This window comes from Leptonychotes weddellii, chromosome 8, assembly GCF_054177405.1.
Source record: "Leptonychotes weddellii isolate Sample4059 chromosome 8, ASM5417740v2, whole genome shotgun sequence".
NCBI classification, from domain to species: Eukaryota; Metazoa; Chordata; class Mammalia; order Carnivora; family Phocidae; genus Leptonychotes; species Leptonychotes weddellii.
The window spans coordinates 361,971-381,443 of NC_138376.1; the positions used below are offsets into that span (position 1 = coordinate 361,971).

Sequence of the window (19,473 nt, forward strand, 5' to 3'; positions counted from 1 at the left end):
ACAAGCTTATCTTTTGCTTAGCTTTCTCAGGGAGAAATTAAAGATTAAGAAACTCTTAGAGGAGGGGCACCTGGGTGGCTCAGTCAGTTGGGCGGCTGCCTTCGGCTCAGATCATGATCCCAGGGTCCTGGGATTGAGCCCCGCATTGGGCTCCCTGCTCAGCAGAGAGCCTGCTTCTCCCTCTCCCTTTGCCTGCCGTTCTGCCTACTTGTGCTCTCTATCTCTCTGTCAAATAAATTAATTTTAAAAAAATCTTTAAAAAAAAAAAAGAAACTCTTAGAGGAAAGGAGATGTGGCCATGCGTGGGACCCCCTGGGAACATGTGCGAAGACACAGTGGGCAGGACCACGGGCTGCACAGTAAGGTGGGAGCAGACATGATTCCTCAGGCCATGCAGTCACTCTAACTCAAAAGGCAGTGCTTTGTTTTTTTCAAAGACACATTTAATTGGAAAAAAAAAGACTATTTAAACCTTTACTGCCTAGTGTAGAAACAGTTCCTTCACATTCAATCAAGGTGGGAGACCTAAAGCAATATAACTAATCTTCCCTGTCCATGTTAACAAGGTATTGTAAACACCAAGGAAAAAAGTCCTAAGTGTGGATTAAAATTCTGGAGCACAATATAAAAGCTCCTTACATGAAAAATCCACTCCTTTTGGTCTGTCAACTTCTTCAAAATGGCACCCAACCAGTTACAATTTTTTCCCCCTGATCCTGGATGCATTAGAAATGTACTGCATATGTCTTCAGGTTTCCTGAGTATGAATGAATTCTACCTTAGGAGATAAATGGTTATTTCATAAGAAGAATCATATTTGAAACTCATCCTACTATTTCCCTGTGAACAGATATTTCAGTCATGCTGTAGGCAGAGAGTCTGAATGTTGTCAGAGAAAATTAATAAACAATTATGGCATTCAGTGTACCTTTGGGTAAATAGAAAAAAAAAAAACCCAAACCTTTTTGTGAGGAACTTCTAGTAATCTAACTGGTATCTAGGTTTCTCCAGGAGCAACTTAGGGGATAATTACTTGATGACGCTGGCAACTTTCACAACTGTGTTTTCACACCATGAGCCTAGATAATATTCCACTCATCCTCCCAACACTTACACACACACACACACAACCACATACAAGAGCTTGGAGAGTTCTGTGGACACCACTTCTCTAGCACTCAATTCCAGTGAGACCTGCCACGTCTGTTTCCTATCTATTCTACCAGCCCCATGAGCCGACCAAGAGAGAAATTCTGCCAAGTCAACGAGGTCCTTTGAATTTTAAGAGACTCAGTGATGTACTTACTAATATAGCAAAGACATAAGATGAATGAAGAAGAAAGAACACCTACTAGGAGGCTGGTACCAGGAAATGAGTCTTTGGGGGTCTTCCATGGAAGTTTCCAGGCCATGGTGCCAACCAGCGTGAATCCTAGGGTCCAAGATCAGTCTGGAAAGAACTGGGTTTTTTTGTTTTTGTTTTTGCAACCATCAAAAAATGGGTTCCTGACTCTAGATCTTCCAGGACACTGTCAGTTTTCCCTCTCTATTACGTAAACCTGCGGCTCGTGGTCACACCCACCCCCAAGTACTCAGGTCTGGGTATGGGTAGAGTTCACTATGTTGCTTCCCCAGGGGGACCCTGTAGATGGACATGTTAAATGTGACATGCCCCAAACCACACTCTCTTCCTCTCCATCTCCCCTCCATCCTCCACAGAACAGCATTGAGAACAAACCTCTCTTCTGCTTGAGAGAACCACAGGGTCTCTTTCACGAGTCTCCCCCTCTTTCTGGCTCTGGAAACCGGGTAGGCCTCTCCATCCCGTGTCTAGCTACCTACTTAACTTACTTTCGAAATTCCACACTTCTTTCCATCCCTGAATCCGCTGTTTGGTTCTGGCCTTGAACATTATTATCCTGGACGACCCCGCCAGCGTTCTCAGCTGCCTTCAGGCTGTAATAAACACGGAGAGCTCTGGTAACGAATCGCTGAACGAACTGCCTGTGGCTTGAATTCTCACCTGGGGTTTTCCCATCAGAATCTTGCCCTTAACATCGCCGTGGAGCGAACAACAAAGAGCAAGAAGTGTTTTATCCAGGGAAAAGCTGGTCACTTTTCCAACGAATGTTTTCTATTTTGTGTCCCTTTCAAGCTTGGTTTGCTAAAGGATCAGTACCCCCCGGGGCCCTCTGTCCTCCGGGAGTCACACGCGCTGCGCCTTCTTCCCGCCTGCTGCAAAGACGAGGGCAAGCCCGGGGGGGGGGGGGGGGCCCGGAGGGCAGTGAGGCCGACCGGGAGGTGGGGGGTGCGGCTCAGCGGCAGAGGCCCCGGGTTCCATCCGGCTGGCTCCTCATCCTCCAAATGGTGCCGGCTGCGCCACTCTACTGTCTTACTTCCCTTTCTCATTCACTGCCTGCGCCCCGGAAATTCAAACACTTCACCCAAGATGTGCATTTTGACGCCACCCTGTTTAGACTCCTCAAGCCTCGAAGCCACTCAAGCCGGCCGGCAGACAGACGTTCACGCGGTCTATTGGTTTCCTGGGGCAGGTGTAACGTGCGGACCCCCAGGCTTGCCTGGCGGCTGCATGCCCCACACCCCGGCCTCCAGGGTCGCTCTGCCCCCTCCCCTGCACCTGGGAGACCTCCCTCTGCCTCTCTCTTGAAGGACACCTGTGCTTACAGGGGGCCCACCGCACAACCCAAGGCAAGATCCCCACCTGGAGACCCCCAATGTAATCACAGCTGCAAAGACACTTGGTCCCTGTAAGGGAACACAGGGGCCAGGGACTGAGGCCTGCTACCTTTGGGGCCGTTATTCAGCCTGGGAAGCCCTAGACTCAAAACAAGTGGGCCACCATACCCCCAAACCCGTCCTGCTGGCCTCTGTTTTCCACTACTATTGAGAGAAGGAAAAACAGAAAAGGGAAGAAGAAAAGAAGAGGTCTGAGGAAAAGTACCTTAGTTTCCTTTCTTTTCTGTGAAGTTTTTAGGAGGAGGAATCAAAAGTCTTCCGTTTGACTTTTCTACTCATCTCCTCTCTCCATCACCAAAACTTTGGTCCAACAACAAGCAGAGGACACTAGGTGACTCGGTGGGGGGATGCTACCGCAAAGTGACGGCTGTTGAGAGGCCAGAGTCTGCTGAACATTAAAACCAACCAACCAACCAACCAACCAACCAACCAACAAACAAACTGCTTTAAATCACCCAGCTAGCCTGCATGTGCGAACGGCTATTTCATCCTCTACAATTTCTTTTCCTTTCATCACTCCCTTCTTTTATCATTCCTTCTTTTAAAAGTATACCAGAAATATCAGTCAACATCAAACACACTCCTATGAAGAAATGGCAAAAAAGAAAAAAAAGAAACTTTTGGTATGTGTCAAAATGGGAATTATTAGCTGCCAAAACAAGAAGACAAATAGTTCACAGATGTCTAAGACATTTCCGCTGTAGTGAAAGAACGGTCATTTCCTCTACCACTTCTTGTCCGTACTCCCGCTCTGCATTTTCCAGGCACTCCCCAAAATTTCTAGTCCACGGAAGGCCTCACTCAAGGGCTGTTACGGTTTCAATCCAAAACTATCTGTGCCCATCATCGTGGCCGATGGTAGAGAGGGAAGAGCGCTCCGTCTTCTTTCCCAACCATGGCAGCCCCTCTTTGCTTCCCAGCTCGGAGAAAGAAATTCAATCTCTTTCAGATGTCCCTAGCGTGAAAGGAGTGTGAAAGGGAAATAGGGCAGAAGACCTGCTAAATTCTAATATTATAAATGGGCAAATTTGCATCCTTGTCTCTGCTTAGCAATATTTTAAATAGGATGGGAACCACCTGTCCAAAGGTTGGGATCATTTCAGAGCACTATGCGCCTCGCCCTCAATAACCAACAAATCTATCACCTATCTAGACAGATACCTTTTTTTTTCTTAAAGATTTTATTTATTTATTTGTCAGAGAGAGAGAGGAAAAGCACAAGCAGAGGGAGAAGCATACTCCCCACTGAGCAGGGAGCCTGATACGGGACTCAATCCCAGGACCCTGGGATCATGACCTGAGCCAAAGGCAGACACTTAACTGACTGAGCCAACCAGGCATCTCTACCTACCTGCCTGCCTACCTACCTACCTACCTAGAGACATAATTATTTTTCTAAACTATTTGAAACCCATTTTTGGACATTATGTCTTTTTATCCACCATCTTTTTACTGTAAACTTCCATCATAATCTTTTTATTATTCATGTCAGCATATATTTCTTAAGAGCAAGGACGTTTCCTTACCATGGCACAAATTTCAAATTCAGAAAATTTAACACTGGTAAAATAATATTATCTAATATACAGTCTATATTAACTTTAGCTAATTTTACTAACAAAATCCTTTATAGAAATTTCTGTCTCAAACTAGGGCCCATTCTAGCATCACATATGAATTTAGTTACTCTTTAGTCTTTTTAAATTTGGAATGGTTTCTCAAGCTTCTTGTTTTTCATGAGATCGACATGTTTCTGAACAGCACATGCCAGTGATTTTGTAGAATGTTCTTCAATTTATGTTGTGATTAGAGTAGACTCAGGTTGTGAATATTTGGGAGGAATATCACAGAAATGGTGTTTCCCTCCATCACGCCAGGAGGCATGTGATGTCAGTTTTTCCCATTATTAGTGATATTTGCTTGATCACTTGGTTAAGGTTGTGTTCAGCAGGTTTTTTCCCCCTAAAATTATCATTTCCCCTTGTAATTAATAAGTAACATATAAGGAAATATTCTGAGACTATATAAAATCCTGATCCTCATCAAATTTTTACCTATGTTTTTAGCATTGATTTATGAATTTTGCCTGAATCTATCATTGTTCTGATGGCAGCCAAGGGGTGATTTCCTAACTTATTATTACTTCTATTATTACTTCACACACCACCATAAGGAAAAATTTCCCGTCTTCCATATCTATTTATTTAAGTATCCAAGGATTATAATCACTTGTCATTATTCATGCTCAAAGCATGTCCAATTTGACCAGTGAGAGGTCCTTCAAGTTGACTTCTGGGTCCTTCTGAGTTGTCCCCATCATCTTTAAGCACCGACATTCTAGCACAGAAAGATACCTTAGGTTCATTTGTACTTTCCCTGGTCCAGCCCTAGAGTCAGTGATTTCTAAAAGTATCTCTGGTTCCTTTTAGGGGGGGATGGTATTTAAAAATCAAGATATTGGGCTAGCATTGCTGTTTGTTACAGAGGTATAATTTCTTCTAGGCCTTGTTAGCAGACAAGTCTGGGGGGAAATGGCAGTTTTATATACGTATAATTTCACACTGATGCCTCTAATTCCCATCCAGAGCCAACAGGCCACCCTTACTTAGTTCCTTCTCTAACAGAGAGGGCCTCAGTTTCCAATACCAAATATGCGTTTGTTTTTCCAATCACACAAAAATACACACAAATGAAAACAAATTCACACAAAATATCAGAAATGCTATACCCTTAAACACCAAAAAAAAAAAAAAAAAACCAACCCCAAAACCCTGCCTCGTAGAGGTTAAGATGTTTGCCTTTTTTCCCGTCTTTACAATTAAAACAAAGCACTGTGTAAAACATTTACTTGGATCTGTTCTTTTCCTTTTCAATGTAGTTATGTTTGATTTGTTTCTGTTTATATTCAGTTTTAGAGTATCTGTACACACACTTGGGTCAATTTAACTTTTTTTACTATGTAAAACATTGATGTATCCAAGAGTTAAAAGAATACTAAAAGTGATGCTCAGAAAAATTGCAAGAGGCTGTTCTCCGGGGATGCACACAGGCGGTGGGATGGAAGTGTGGTCCAGGCGGTCCTATTGGACGGGAAGCCGACCGGTGCCTTTTTCTGCCACTGAGGTTCCTTTCTTCCCGAGTAGCCGTGCCTCAGAAAGGACATACTGTCGGGACTTTAGAAATAACGGAACGGAACATAAAGTGGTTCTGCTTTGCTTAGTCCTGAGACTCAGACAGCTGTAATCACAAGAGGGTCGTCAAAGGTCTTCAAAGCCCAAGTGAGAGCAAGGGGGTGTAGCTCAGTGGTAGAGCGCATGCTTAGCATGCATGAGGCCCTGGGTTCAATCCCCAGCACCTCCAGTTTTGGCTTCCCTTCTCCACCTGCTCTTCTAACATCTGCTGCCCCAAACAGCTTGTCAAACTTGAGCTGTCCTGGCTGCCGCTGTTCTTTCTTCACCTTCCTGGGACACAGGAGGTAGTTTTGCTCCTTTGCTGAGTTCTGTGTTAATCCTGCTATTCACCCAATCTGTATGAGCACTGTCGGCGTCTCGAGCACGTGGGCCTCCGCCGGCCACCACCGGTAGGCTGCAGAATCCAGCAGCGTTGTTAGGGGAGCGGGAGACCTCAGGCCCGGAGACCCTGACCCCACCCACTGAGAAGATGTCGCCGAAGGTTCTTGGCCTCATGGTGAAGAATTCAAGGGTGGACACAACACGGTGGATGAGCAACACCAGCAGGAAGGTTTATAAAAGTGAAAGTACCATCTCAAGATGTGAGAGCCGGCAGCTCAAGGGAGACAGGGCTGTGCGCCCTGGGGTTGGGCTTCTATCTTTTACGGACAGGTGTTCACGAGGGGGTGGAATATTCATTAGTTGGGGTTGTGGTGGTTTTCTTCCTTATTTGACCAGGGCTTTCCTGTCGTGGTGCCGCCACCGTGGGCCTGTCTGGTGGGATCCGGCCTCTCGTGGACGCTGCCAGGACAGGCCTCTGACCTTCCCCACAGCCGGCCACGGCCTCCTCCTTGCTGGCCTCTGGGCATCCCATTAGAGCCTCACTAACCACCTCCAACAGTAGCAAGCAGTTCTCCCAACCGCACCATTTCCAGTTGTGTGGAATCTGAAAGCATCTGGAAATGTGGGTCTGTGTGGCCTGATGGACAAGTCATCTGATCCTGGATCAGAAGGTTAAACACTTCCACTCTCTTATGGTTTATTCTTATTATTATTCTATCTCTTTCTAACCCAGCTTGCAGAGGGCTTAGTAGCTTGCACTGAAATACTTCACTAGATTTCACTGCCGGTGGTGGATGACTTAATGCACCTTTTCCACCAGGGACCCTCAGCTCTGGAGCTTACTCACAGAAAAGCCGTTACACGGCAAAATATGATAAAGATAGCAGTCACCTCGGCTGAAATCAGGTCGAGAGAAACATACTTTTCTGGGTGTTCTACGGGTGCGTCTGGTCTGAAGTGGCAAGTATTCTGAACGCCCATGTCCAAGATCAGTCCAGGGGATGACTCATCTCTCTGTCTCCCCATCAAGTAGGAGCTCTTGCCCTCCCCAACACCGTAGATCTTTTCAACCTCAATCCACTGATTTTCCAGGAACACCTTCCTTCCAAACTTCAGAGCCACCTATCTCCAGATCAGAGTTCTTGGCAGAGTTTCGGATTCTGATATCACAGTGCCTCAACAGAAATCCACAAGGCACAATGCAAGCATCTCAACACCATCTTGCTTTTACAAATCTAATCTTATTTTCAGTCACCAAAGGAAAGAAGCAATCAAGGTACTAAACACCCAGACAGCAGAAAAGCAGCCTCCTCTCCATCTAAAGAAGCCAAGAAACCTGGGTATCTTCCATAACGCGTCCCCCCTTCCCTCCCTGTGCACCCGGAGCTCACAAACCATCCTCCTGACTCCGCCGTATTGCGTCTGCACAACCCTGCTGGGCCCGAGGAGGGGGGCTGCCCCGGGCGTCACCGACTGTTGGGCGAGCTGGGCTTCTGCTGAGGCAGGAGCAGGATGGGAGAAGGAAAGGAGCGCCTCGCAAATGCCGGGAACAGTCTCTTCCGGAGAAAGGTGGGTTTCAACGAGCTTCTTTCTAGGAATTAGAAATGAGCGGAGCAAATGAGAACTTTCTCCTCTTTTGCACTTCAGGTAAAACCTTATCAAATCCAGCGCTTGCAGCATCTCGCTTGTGCTCCATCCCCCCAGTCCCGCTCTGCGCCCGACCTGCTCCCACCACGTCCACGCGCAGAAAGCGCGCAGTCTCCGCAGCTCGGGAGCTTCAAACGAGCTTCACGCGTCCCCAGAGCGCGCAGCCTGTCCAGAATCGTGAGGCTCCGAAGCCACCACAGTCCCGGGCAAAATGGGCCAGATCCTCTGGTGGGACCAGCCCGCCTCCCTGGGGAGAAAAGGAGAGCTTCTCTGGCCTCACACCTGCAGGAATACGCGGAGAGATGTGAGCGCAGCTTCGCCAGCCTCACCTGCCCGCAGATTCTATTCCTTCCGAGGATGTTTTCCTTGCGCTCCTCCCCTTCCTCCCTCCCTACACCACACCCTCTCCCCGCACCACTGTGTGCACCCGAAGACTCCACTGCAGCCCAGTGCACCCCCAGGATCCTTATCGCCCACTTTAATCTCTGCACTGACATTTTCCACATCACTTTCTAATTTCCTTCGTCCCAGTTCAGCTCTTCCCCGCACAGGCAGAGGCTCGGCCTGGTTGGGGCGTGGTGCGCGGCTGGGGGCAGACCCTCAGTAGACGAATGTTGTTTCCTGTGCTGGGGAGGAAGAATCTGGAAAAGAATCAAAACAGTTTTGGAGAAAATCATCCAAAACCTCACATCCAAATTTACCCCCTTACCAAATTTGGGCTAAACGCAAAAAAGTCTCCACTGGAGACCGGGATTTGAGAACCTGTCCAGACAAAGTCAGGGTTTCATTAAAACTCACCCAGGAGGTGGGTCCCTCGCAGTTGCCATTTCCAGGGTCCAGAGAAAATTGTTCCTGAAATTCTGAAAACCCCTGAAAGTGTTTCTACCTTATTTAACCAAATAAGGTCGAATTGTTGAAAGAGTTTCAAAGGCTCACAGATGGATAAAACCAGTTCTTAGGCACCAGTGTGGAGACCACAGTTTGAAAAGCAGTAATGAGACAGTATGTCCTGGAGACGGGGAGGTTTTCAAGGACATCCTTCTTTCCCCGCTCTTCTTTTCTGGTAAAGTAAGATGCACAAGCTTAATTAATGAGCTCTATGGTTATGACATATACATGCACCATGTAACCAACACCCCAGATAAGATCCAAGATTTTTCAGCTCCCAGGAGCTTCCTGGGTCCTCATCACAAGCTGTATCACTTTCTGACCTCTACCATCATAGAGTAGTTTTTCTTGTGTTTTGAAATAAAATAAATAGAATCATACAACATGTATTCATTTGAGGATTCTTTCAATTTTTTAAAAAATTAAATTCGCCCATATTGTTGCTAGTAGCAGTAGCTTGTTTTCACTGCTCTGTAAGCATCCCATTGTATGAAAACTCTACATCACATTTTATTAATTCATTTTATGTTTGAAGTCCATTTGGAGTGCTCCGAGTTTTTGGCTGATGCGTCTAACTCTACCCCAAGCATTCCTGTACATGTCTTTCAAGTGCAGAGGGGAATTTCTTCCCTTCTTCCCTTCTAGGTTCTTTGGCTGGTCTAATAATGAAATTAATGTTATAAAATAATTGGGAATGTTTCTAAATTCTACATCTGTACTCTTAATTCTTATTCTTAATTCAAGTTCTCTGAGTTTCTCAAATAATTGGGTTCATGCTAATGATCTGTGGTTTGAAATAGGTGTGGCAGATGTTAGTAATGCACTAACAGAAAAAAAATATAATTTTAGCATTCACGGGCAACTGCAAAAGCACTATAAAAAATAAATTCATATAAGATCAATTAACAGGAGAAAAACAAATTTTATATATATTAAGGCCCCACAAAAATATGAAACTCAAAGAAATAATCAAAGCAGGAAGCTTCTATAGCTTTTAGACAATGGAATCATACATTTGTAAAGAATTTACATGACAAAGGGGCTTGGACTTGGGGTAGTAAATGGTGAAGAAGCAACAAGGTTTATTTATATAGCTTTCTCTACCCTAAATTCCCTGTCTCTGGTACTAAGGATGCCTTCCACCCTCTTGGTACAGGGAGGGTGCCTTTCACATGAGACTTATCTCCTGCTTTCAGGGACACCAAAGAGAATCAGAGTGTCCTTCTTGCACTGGCTATTTCTCAAATACATTTACATTTAATTTAAAATAATACGCCAAAGTGGCATATTTTGGGGTGGCACGTTCTACTGCCCTTCACAAAGGAAATACTCATGCATTTCTCTTAGTCATAAATGCAGTTGTGGAGTCTCAGGGTCAGAGTTATATGTATATTTAGTTTTAGTCACTATTTCTAGGGGTGCCTGGCTGGCTCAGTTGATGGACCCTCCAACTCTAGATCTTGTGGTTGTGAGTTTGAGCCCCAACGTTGGGTGCAGAGATTACTCAAATATAAAATCTTTAAAAAAATGTTTCCAAATAGTTTGCCAGCGTGGGTGCTAGTTTGCAGTCTCATCAGCAATGCCTGAGAGTTCCAGTAGCTCCACATCCTCAGGAGGACTTGATATTGTCAGTTCTTCTAAGTTGCTGGTGATGCTGGTGAAGACAAGTATTATTTCATTGATTTTAAATTTGAATTTGCCTGTTAGCAAAAGATGTTGAGCACCTTTTAAACTGCTTATTGGATATTTTGGGCATCCCCTTTTGTGAAGTTCATATTAATTTGCTCTTTCTTTTTGAGATTTTAATCCTTTCTTGGAGTTTTGTAGAAGTTCTTCACATATCCCAAATAAGAGTCTTCTGTAATTTAAAGTATTGAAATATCTTCTCAGACTGTGGCTCATCTTCCTTTCTTTTTTTAAAGATTTATTTATTTGAGAGAGAAACAGAGATAGCAAGAGAGAGCACAGTGGAGAGAAGGGGGGGGGGGAAGCAGACTCCCTGCTGAGCAGGGAGCCCAATGTGGGGCTCGGTCCCAGGGAGCCGAAGGCAGACGTTTAACCGACTGAGCCACCCAGGTGCCCCCCCCTTTTAAAAGATTTATTTATTTATTTATTTACTTATTTATTTATTTTCATCTTCCTTTCTTAAGGAGGAGCGGGCTTGAAAAACTTTCTAAGAAGAGGAAAAATAAAAGAAGGGGAAAGATGTTGAAGACACAGGAGAAAGTTCCATCCAGAGATCTTCCTGGTGCTTTAAAATATATATATATATATATATATGAGATTTTATTTACTTACCTTAAATAGAGTAAGAGAGAGAGAGAGCATGAGCATGGGGGAAGAGCAGATTCCCCACTGAGCAGAGAGCCCCACCTGGAGCTCAACCCCAGGACCCCGGGATCATGATCTGAGCTGAAGGCAGACGCTTCACCGACTGAGCCCCCCAGGCGCCCCTTCCCGGTGCCTTTGCAGAAAACAGACCCCAAGCAGTTTGCTGGGGCTGATTGGGCACAAGTCTCTGCAGCAGAAACTGTTATCTGACCCGCCATCCTCCTGCATTTCTCCTCGTGCAGCGTTTCAGAGGATACAGTTTGGAGGTTTAAGAAATAGTGGGATTTGAGACCGTGGATCTTGCAGCCAGCCAACCTCCGTGTCTTTGAAGACCCCTCAGGAAATAGGGCTCATGTTTCTAGGCGGCTGAGGGCCTTTCTGTTGTGAGAGGTGTGGCTGGTGGTGGTGCGTCCTTTCCTCGGGAGGGTTCAAAACCAAGCGTACGCACCTCCCCGTCCGTCTCGGGCGATCCTGCCCTCTTCTCCGTTTACAGACCCGGTTGGCGCGCTGTCGCGGGAGGGGCCGCAGCAGCCGGCGGGTCGTGTGCGCCCTGGGCCTGCGCCCGGACGGCGGGCAGTGCCCGCGCGGGGAAGACCAGGGGAGGGCAGGGGCGGGGGAGGCGGACGGCTCGTCCCGGGCTTCTTCAGCCTAAGCAAGAAGCCCGTCACCGCGTCCCGGTGCCCAGGAATCCTCGGTTCCCTGCGGCGCGGTCGCTAAACGCAAGACGGAGAAACCACCGGAAGAAGACGCTCCATCGTTTCACCTTGAATTCTTTCCATTTTCTGAGCGGTGAGTCGTGCAACAGCCGAAGGCGCCCGCGCAGAAAGCACCTTCCTGTTTGTACCTGTTTCTCCCCCTTTCGCCCCTCCTCCTCTGCTAACCTACCTGCGTCTCCAAAGATCTCACTTCCACACATGGATTTCTGCGCAGCCCTGTTTCTGGGGTGAGTGAATGGGTGGCACTCAATAAAATAGGAACGGACATTGAAGAGTACCCTGGCCCTGCAAATGAAAACTTCACTATTTGAAAGAAGGACTAAAAAAGCTCTTCTTCACCAGCCGAAATAGCTCAGTTGGGAGAGCGTTAGACTGAAGATCTAAAGGTCCCTGGTTCGATCCCGGGTTTCGGCACTTCGGTTTTGCTTTGGTATAGCTCTCACCCCTTTACGCAAGGGTTGGGACCTAGTTCCAAAAAGTGTGTCTATACCTACAACTTTCACTTCTTTTTGCAAATCCAATCATGGAGTGTACATTCATACTGTTATCACCCTCTCTCGGTTGTCTATTCACTGAGGTCTTCTATGAAATGTTAACTGACATAGTGAATATTTTATTTAAAGTTTTAAAATCTAAGACATTCCAATATGCTATGTGCTGTTCCACTTACGATTCATTTCTGTTTTGATGGTGTGTGTGTGCATGTGTGGTTTTTAATCAGGAGAACTGTAAGGGGAAAACCTGAAAACTAGAAAAGGAGCCCCCTACAGTGTATGTAGTAGGATGTATGTGGTGTGTGTATGTATGTGGGTGTGGTGTATGCAAGGACAATTCTGCAATCAGAAAATCTGGGTTTGTATCTTGAGTCTACGCCATCACTAAACTGCTGGAATCAGAGACACTCTTGAGCATCATTGAGCTTTTAAATGGCTATAAGAACATTCTGAGTTTTCTTGTTGACAAGACATTCCTTCAGTCTTGCACCCCTGTCTAGAATTTGCACATCTTAAGTTATTACTGTTTTGGTATTCAGGGAAGAATGAAAATAAGCATTGCAGTAAGCATTACTCTGTTGAGCATTCACAAGGGAACCCAGAATACAGAAAAATGAAAGCATATGGACAGTAAAGTCATCAAGACACAGGGACAAATACCCCATATTTTCCTTCAACTTCTTGAAAGTATTTGTTAGGAAGAATGGGTCATTCTTATGTCTTTTTGAACTGTTATCTTTTCAAATTACTGTCTTGGCTTCACAACATCTTTTTTTTTTTTTTTTAATTTTAAGATGTATTTATTTTGAGGAGGGGAGGGGCAGAGGGAGACACACACAGAGAGAACCTCAAGCAGACTCTGGCTGAGCACAGAGCCCAACACAGGGCATGATACCACGACCCATGAGATCATGACCTGAGCCAAAACCAAGAGTCAGATGCTTAACCAACTGAGCCACCCGGGCGCCACGACAGTATGTTTTTCCCTGACAACTCTGGACACCGTCAGGAAAATAACCTGCAGTACTCCAATGGTAAGAACTGCCTCAAGTTGCAAGTGGCAAACTGGTACAAAATGAGAATCAACATCAGGGCAGGGACACTGACTTCACAGGAGCTTGGAATTACACACTTTGTCCATTAGCCACATACCCCTCCTCAACTCAGAAGATGGCAATCTGTCTCATTAAAAAATATTTGATCAGACAAACAGCATCACTGCGTGTTTTACCGCCTAGCACATGAATGCTTCCTTTACCTTCTATTGAGGGGGGAGGTCTAGGGTAATCCCCAAACATAATGAGTCTTCCACTCAGTATCTTAAAAATGAGGTCCATGATGTCTACATACAAAGGGAATGTCTGTAAAGATCAAAGGAGATCATTCATATGAATGCATTCTGTCAAGTCCTCTCATGGTATGAAAGACCATGTTTCATATTCTCTGGCTCTAGGATTCTCCCAAAAGAGCACCTAAACAGATAATGTCTTCTGTAGCCAGAGCTGTCCTATGGAAATAGAATAAAGCCATAAATGAGAGCCACTTTTGTAATTTTACATTTTCCAGTAATCATATTAAAAAATAAACAAGTTATATTCATTTAAAATATATTTAAATAATTTGAGATGTCTAAAACATCATTCAACAATCAATCTTAAAATTATTAGTGATATATTTTACATTTTAAATATCGAATTAACTCTTTGAGATTCGGTGTATATTTTACACTTACAGCACATCTCAGTATTTCAAGTGTTTAATTCTCAGTGTGGCTACCAGCTACCCTTTTGGACAGTGATGGGTTAAACATATACTTTATATATTTGCAGATTTTCTGAATTGAGTATATGTGGCATGAGTGCATTCTGTCTCTAAATTTAGATGTTTAATGCCTCTGAATAATTCTGTATTAAATGAATCCATAGTCTGAAGATGGCTACAGACATTTAATTTTTTTTAAATTCCCATCTTGTTCATGGGGCAAACAGAAAAAGAAAGCATACCTTCTTATTATGAATTCCTGAGAATCCAATAGACAGATACCCAGTTTTCTCCAAGTGCAACACAACATTAAGACCAAGCAGTGTTTCTGCAAACTTTCCTAATATTGTAAAGCATCATAAACCTGATATTTTACAACATCAAACAGTCAAGATAATTGTCTTCATTATTTACACACACTCACACAAACACCCATCAGTTTTATGTCTGATACTTCTCTAGTCCCTCTTTCTGTAAAACCTATCACCTAATGTGTTTGGTTTTATTCTAAAAATTCCAAATGACCTATCTGATAAAGGGTTAGTATCCAAAATATATAAAGAATTTATATAACTCAACACTGAGAAACCAAATAATCCAATTAAAAATGGGCAGAAGACATGAACAGACATTTCTCCAAAGACATATAGATGGTCAACAGACACATGGAAAGATGCTCAACATCACTCATCATCAGGGAAATGCAAATCAAAACCACTATGAGATATCACCTCACACCTGTCAGAATGACTAAAATCAAAAACACAAGAAACGGCAGGCGTTGGCGAGGATGTGGAGAAAAAGGAATCCTCATGCACTGTTGGTGGGAATGCAAACTGGCGCACCCACTCTGGAAAACAGTATGGAGGTTCCTCAAAAAATAAAAAATAGAACTACCCTATGATCCAGTAATCACAGTACTGGATATTTACCCAAAGAATATGAAAACACTACTTTGAAGGGATATATGCACCCTTACGTTTATTGCAGCATATTTACAATAGCCAAATTATGGAAGCAGCCCAAGTGTCCAACGACAGATGAATGGATAAAGAAGATGTTGTATATATATATACCAATATATTCCATTGTATATGGAATATACATCAAAGTCATCAAAAAGAATGAAATCTTGCCATTTGCAACACCATGGATGGATCTGAGGGTATTATGCTAAGCGAAATAAGTCAGTCAGAGGAAGACAAATACCATATGATTTCACCCACATGTGAAATTTAAGAAATAAAACAAATGAACATAGGGGAAAAAAGACAAACCAAATAGAGTCTTAACTATAGAGAACAAAGCAATGGTTTCCAGAGGGGAGGTGGGTGGGGGATGGGTAAAGTAGGTGATGGGGATTAAGAGAGGACACTTATGATGAGCACTGAGTAATACATGGAAGGGTTGAACACTATACTGTACACCTGAAACTAATTTAACACTGTATATTAACCATAGTGGAATTAAAATAAAATAAAGAAAATAAAGATTCCATAAGCCAAATGACAGAAGAACAAATCTGCCAGACAAATCATATTCGTCCAATTTCAGAAATGACTCAATATTATTTACGAATATATATGTATATAATATATATATATAATATTGGTCATATATGGGGAAACCAGAATGAGAAAGAGTTAACCACTAGAAAGTGGTACCAGGAAATGGGTTTTCTCATAGTCTTCTCATGTAGTTCAAAGAACACAGTCTTAACCATGATAAATCTCAGGGTTCAAGAAATGTCCCAGAGTGAACTTTTTTTTCTAATGACTATCACCAACAAGCACACTTTTCAGTCTTTATCTGCCCTCTCATATTTGGGTCTACTGATTACTCACAAATCCAAGGCCTGAAACCCAGGTAATTGCCTGAGTTGGTCATGTGACATCCTCACATACGTGCACCACATACGTGGATCTTGAATTTAATACAAGCAAGGCTAGCTCGTCTTCTCCATCTTCCAACCTCCCCAGACCACCCTGTTTCCAAAAGAATTTTTATAACCTCCTCTTTTCTGCATTTTTTTCTGGCTGGCCATTTCTAATGGCACGATATCTCTGATAGATAGATAGATAGATAGATAGATAGATAGACAGATCTTTTTCTCTAGTCCTTAAATCTTTGGTCTCACTCATATAATTCAACACTTCTCTCCATCCCTGAATGTTTCAGTCATGCCTTATGAACGCCTTTTGAAAAAGAGATTTTGGACTATTGGCAGGGTCTCCTACATCGCCTGGGTGCCTAGATTCAGAATGAAACGACCCTTTAAATGAAACGCTGAATGTATCGCTCTAGGGTTTCCTTCTAGGGTCATGGCTTTTCTCTATCAAATTCAGTCCTTAACATTCCGATGGAGCAAACAACAAATATTATGACACTTTCTAGGCAGGAAAAAGCTGAATTTCAATGGTCTTGTGTTGCAGGTTAAGACATAGCTGCAGGAAATTAAAAGAGCTGAAAACCGGGACTTGACTGATTCCTTGCCAAGAATGGGAGAAGGAAACTGCAACTACGTTTTAAGGCCACAGTGGGAATTTCTCGGGTTATTATCTGACACGTTTCCAATCTTTTGCCTTCCACTTCAAGCTCTACACTCTGAAGAATCAGTCCCTTTCTCTAGCTCCTGAAGGTCTCCTGCCCAGGGGCTGCTGATGTCCCTTAACACTGAGCTACCATGATGCTCAAGGGGATCTAGGGCCTCAGAAAACAAACTTATCTCCAGATAAGCATTAGCAAAGAGCACTTTCAGAGGGGGGTGTAGCTCAGTGGTAGAGCGCATGCTTTGCATGTATGAGGCCCCGGGTTCGATCCCCGGCACCTCCAAGCTTTAATTTCCCTTTTTACCCCTTTCTGACCTAACATCACTCATTCAAAGCCATTTTTCAAAAAATACTGATTTAGCACTCATAACTTTTTTTCTTGCTCCATTCCTGCACATATGGAAAGAAAAAACATAACCTAACAGATTGCCTTGAATTCCCCTTCATCTCTTGCTGTGAACTTCCATATCACTTAAGGCAACTGGGACAGAAGACAAAGGGAAGGGGTAGGGGGAGAACGGGGTCCTATAACAGCATCTCTTGAACCCGAGCAAAGTCTTGCACATGAATGAGCGACTCACCTTGGTTCCCATTGCGTACTATTATTAAAGAGAGAGCAAGGCGATGAAGAAGGAACAGCACTGTCCACCTATATTTTCTTTAGTTCTTTTCGTTTTCTGGGCCAGAGACAAAAGGCGAGCAGCACAACCCCACTGGCTGTGGTGTCAGGACCCCCTGCATGAGCGCCACCAACAGCTCAGCCCCACACCGGGTGCAGAACCCTGAGTCCTTGCGGAGGAGTGGGCCACAGGATGCTGGGCGTGGGAGAAAAGATTGTCGACAGAAGTGAACACGGATCAACGCATTCTCAACTAGTACTCCATAATATTTTTCCTACGTTTCTTCGCTCGTCCCATTTTCACCATTGTTTTAAATCTTTCAATAAAACACTGCCTGCAAACCCCAGTTAACATCAAAGGAAGGCCCCCATGTGAAGAGGTAGGAAAGGTTTTTCTGTCACGAAGGAAGAGAGGTGCAAAGCAAAGGGTGACGAGAGCGCAGGTGTGTTGGATGGCTTTGCGGGTGAAGGACAGCCACTTCCCTCTGTCCCTTTGCAGCCGATCCTATCACATCAGCTTTGCATGACCAGGGGACTCCCAGGAATTTCTGCTCCACCGGGGGCACCTGCCTTAGTCTGTTCAGGCTGCCGTCACAGAATACCACAGCCTGGGTGGTTTAACAACAGAATTATCTCCTCACAGTTCTGGAGGCCGGGAGTCCGAGATCAAGGTGCCTGCAGGGTTGGTTTCTGGTGAGACCTTTCTACCTGGCTTGCAGGCGGCTGCCTTCTCCCTGTTTGTTGTAGCCCCACATCGCCTTTCCTTTGTGTGCATACTCCTGGTGTCTCTTCCTCTTCTTAGAAGGAGGGCCCCACCCGTAGGACCTCATTTAACCTTTACTACTTCCCGAAAGGCGCTGTCTTCAAATACAGTCACACTGGGGGCTGGGGCATCGACATATGTATTTGGGGGCGGGGGGACACAGTTCAGTCCATAACAGCACCTTTTTTCAGAGAGAGAGAGACAGAGAGTATGAGCAGGGGAGGAGCAGAAGGATGCCAAGGGAGAGGGAGAGAGAATCTTAAGAATGCTGCACGCCCAGCATGGAGCTTGATGAGGGGCTTGATCTCGTGACTCTGAGATCATGACCTGAGCCAAAATCGAGAGTCGGACACTTAACCGACTGAGCCACCCAGGTGCCCCTATAACAGCACCTTTTCAGAAATTCCAAAGCTTTGTGGTCTCAAAACTGCTGCTATCTGGGTACTTATTTCCTGTTGGATCAAAGTGTCTTTGGGAGGGAATGAAATTTGTTTCCAGTTCGTAACTCTCACCTCCCACCAGGCTGGGGTGTCCTTATTTCCAGATGCCCTTCTCCAGTATCTACAGCAGGCCCTCTGGAGGGGGGCTGTCAGCTTCAGAAACCTGCTTAGCTGCTGACTGGTCACGTGCCCTGGGGCCACTTTTTTGTTACAGGACACATTTTTTGGAGGGAGATAATGTAGTCATGTCATGTATTTTTTCTTATCTGCTTGTTTTCTGTAGGTGTTTAAGCAAAGAGTGTGTGGGGTGTTAGGACACTAAAGTGGAGGGTTGGGTGGAATTAGAGGTCCAACCCAGAGCAATAGTTCAGGTCGCTTTGCAGGTCACACCAAAGACCCCTTGAGTTTTCTATGGATGAACTCAAACGGGCCCCAGGAGACTTCCTCTAACAAAATGCCTGGGGACCGATGAAGCTATCTGGGTCTCTCCAAGCCGCTACGGCAGAGAGCAACTGTCCTCTGCCCCGCGCTGCCTCTCCAGCCCTACTAATTTGTTCTCTCATCTAGGCTCAAATTGCTAAAAACTATGAGTGAATCGTAATGAAAACATCTCCTTAGGTAAAGTCAGGCTTGTGCTGCGGGCAGAGACTTGCTGGCCCACAGGCCGCTCCTCCGAGTCCTGCAAGAAGTCCTGCTTCTCCGCTCCTTCTACCCTCCTCCCTCCGTCCCCTCCTGCCCTCGGCCTAAGCCGCTGCCTTCTCCCCGCGTAACTCTTACAGGGCCTCGTGTCCCGCGGTGGCCGCGGCTGAGCCGCTCTCCACGCTCGCGAGAATCGCCGCTGGGCGAGGCAGGAGCCCGCGGCAAGAGCGGGCTGACACCCTGAGACAACCCGGACTCCCCCGGCTCGCGTATGCGAAAGGAGGTCTAGATGCCACCGCTCCCGTGGAGTGCCCACACCCGGCCACCGAGCTGTTCAGACACCGCGGCTGCCTTTCT

At 45.1% G+C, this 19,473-nt stretch overlaps 3 non-coding genes across 3 annotated transcripts; all 3 read left to right on the forward strand.

The window, feature by feature from the left end:
• Nucleotides 1-6,045: 6,045 nt before the first annotated feature.
• TRNAA-AGC (transfer RNA alanine (anticodon AGC)) lies at nt 6,046-6,117 on the forward strand. The gene has a single exon. It is a non-coding gene; the product is annotated as a tRNA-Ala (tRNA).
• Nucleotides 6,118-12,192: 6,075 nt separating this feature from the next.
• On the forward strand, nt 12,193-12,265 carry TRNAF-GAA (transfer RNA phenylalanine (anticodon GAA)). Its single transcript has one exon. It is a non-coding gene; the product is annotated as a tRNA-Phe (tRNA).
• Nucleotides 12,266-16,866: 4,601 nt separating this feature from the next.
• On the forward strand, nt 16,867-16,938 carry TRNAA-UGC (transfer RNA alanine (anticodon UGC)). Its single transcript has one exon. It is a non-coding gene; the product is annotated as a tRNA-Ala (tRNA).
• Nucleotides 16,939-19,473: the final 2,535 nt, after the last annotated feature.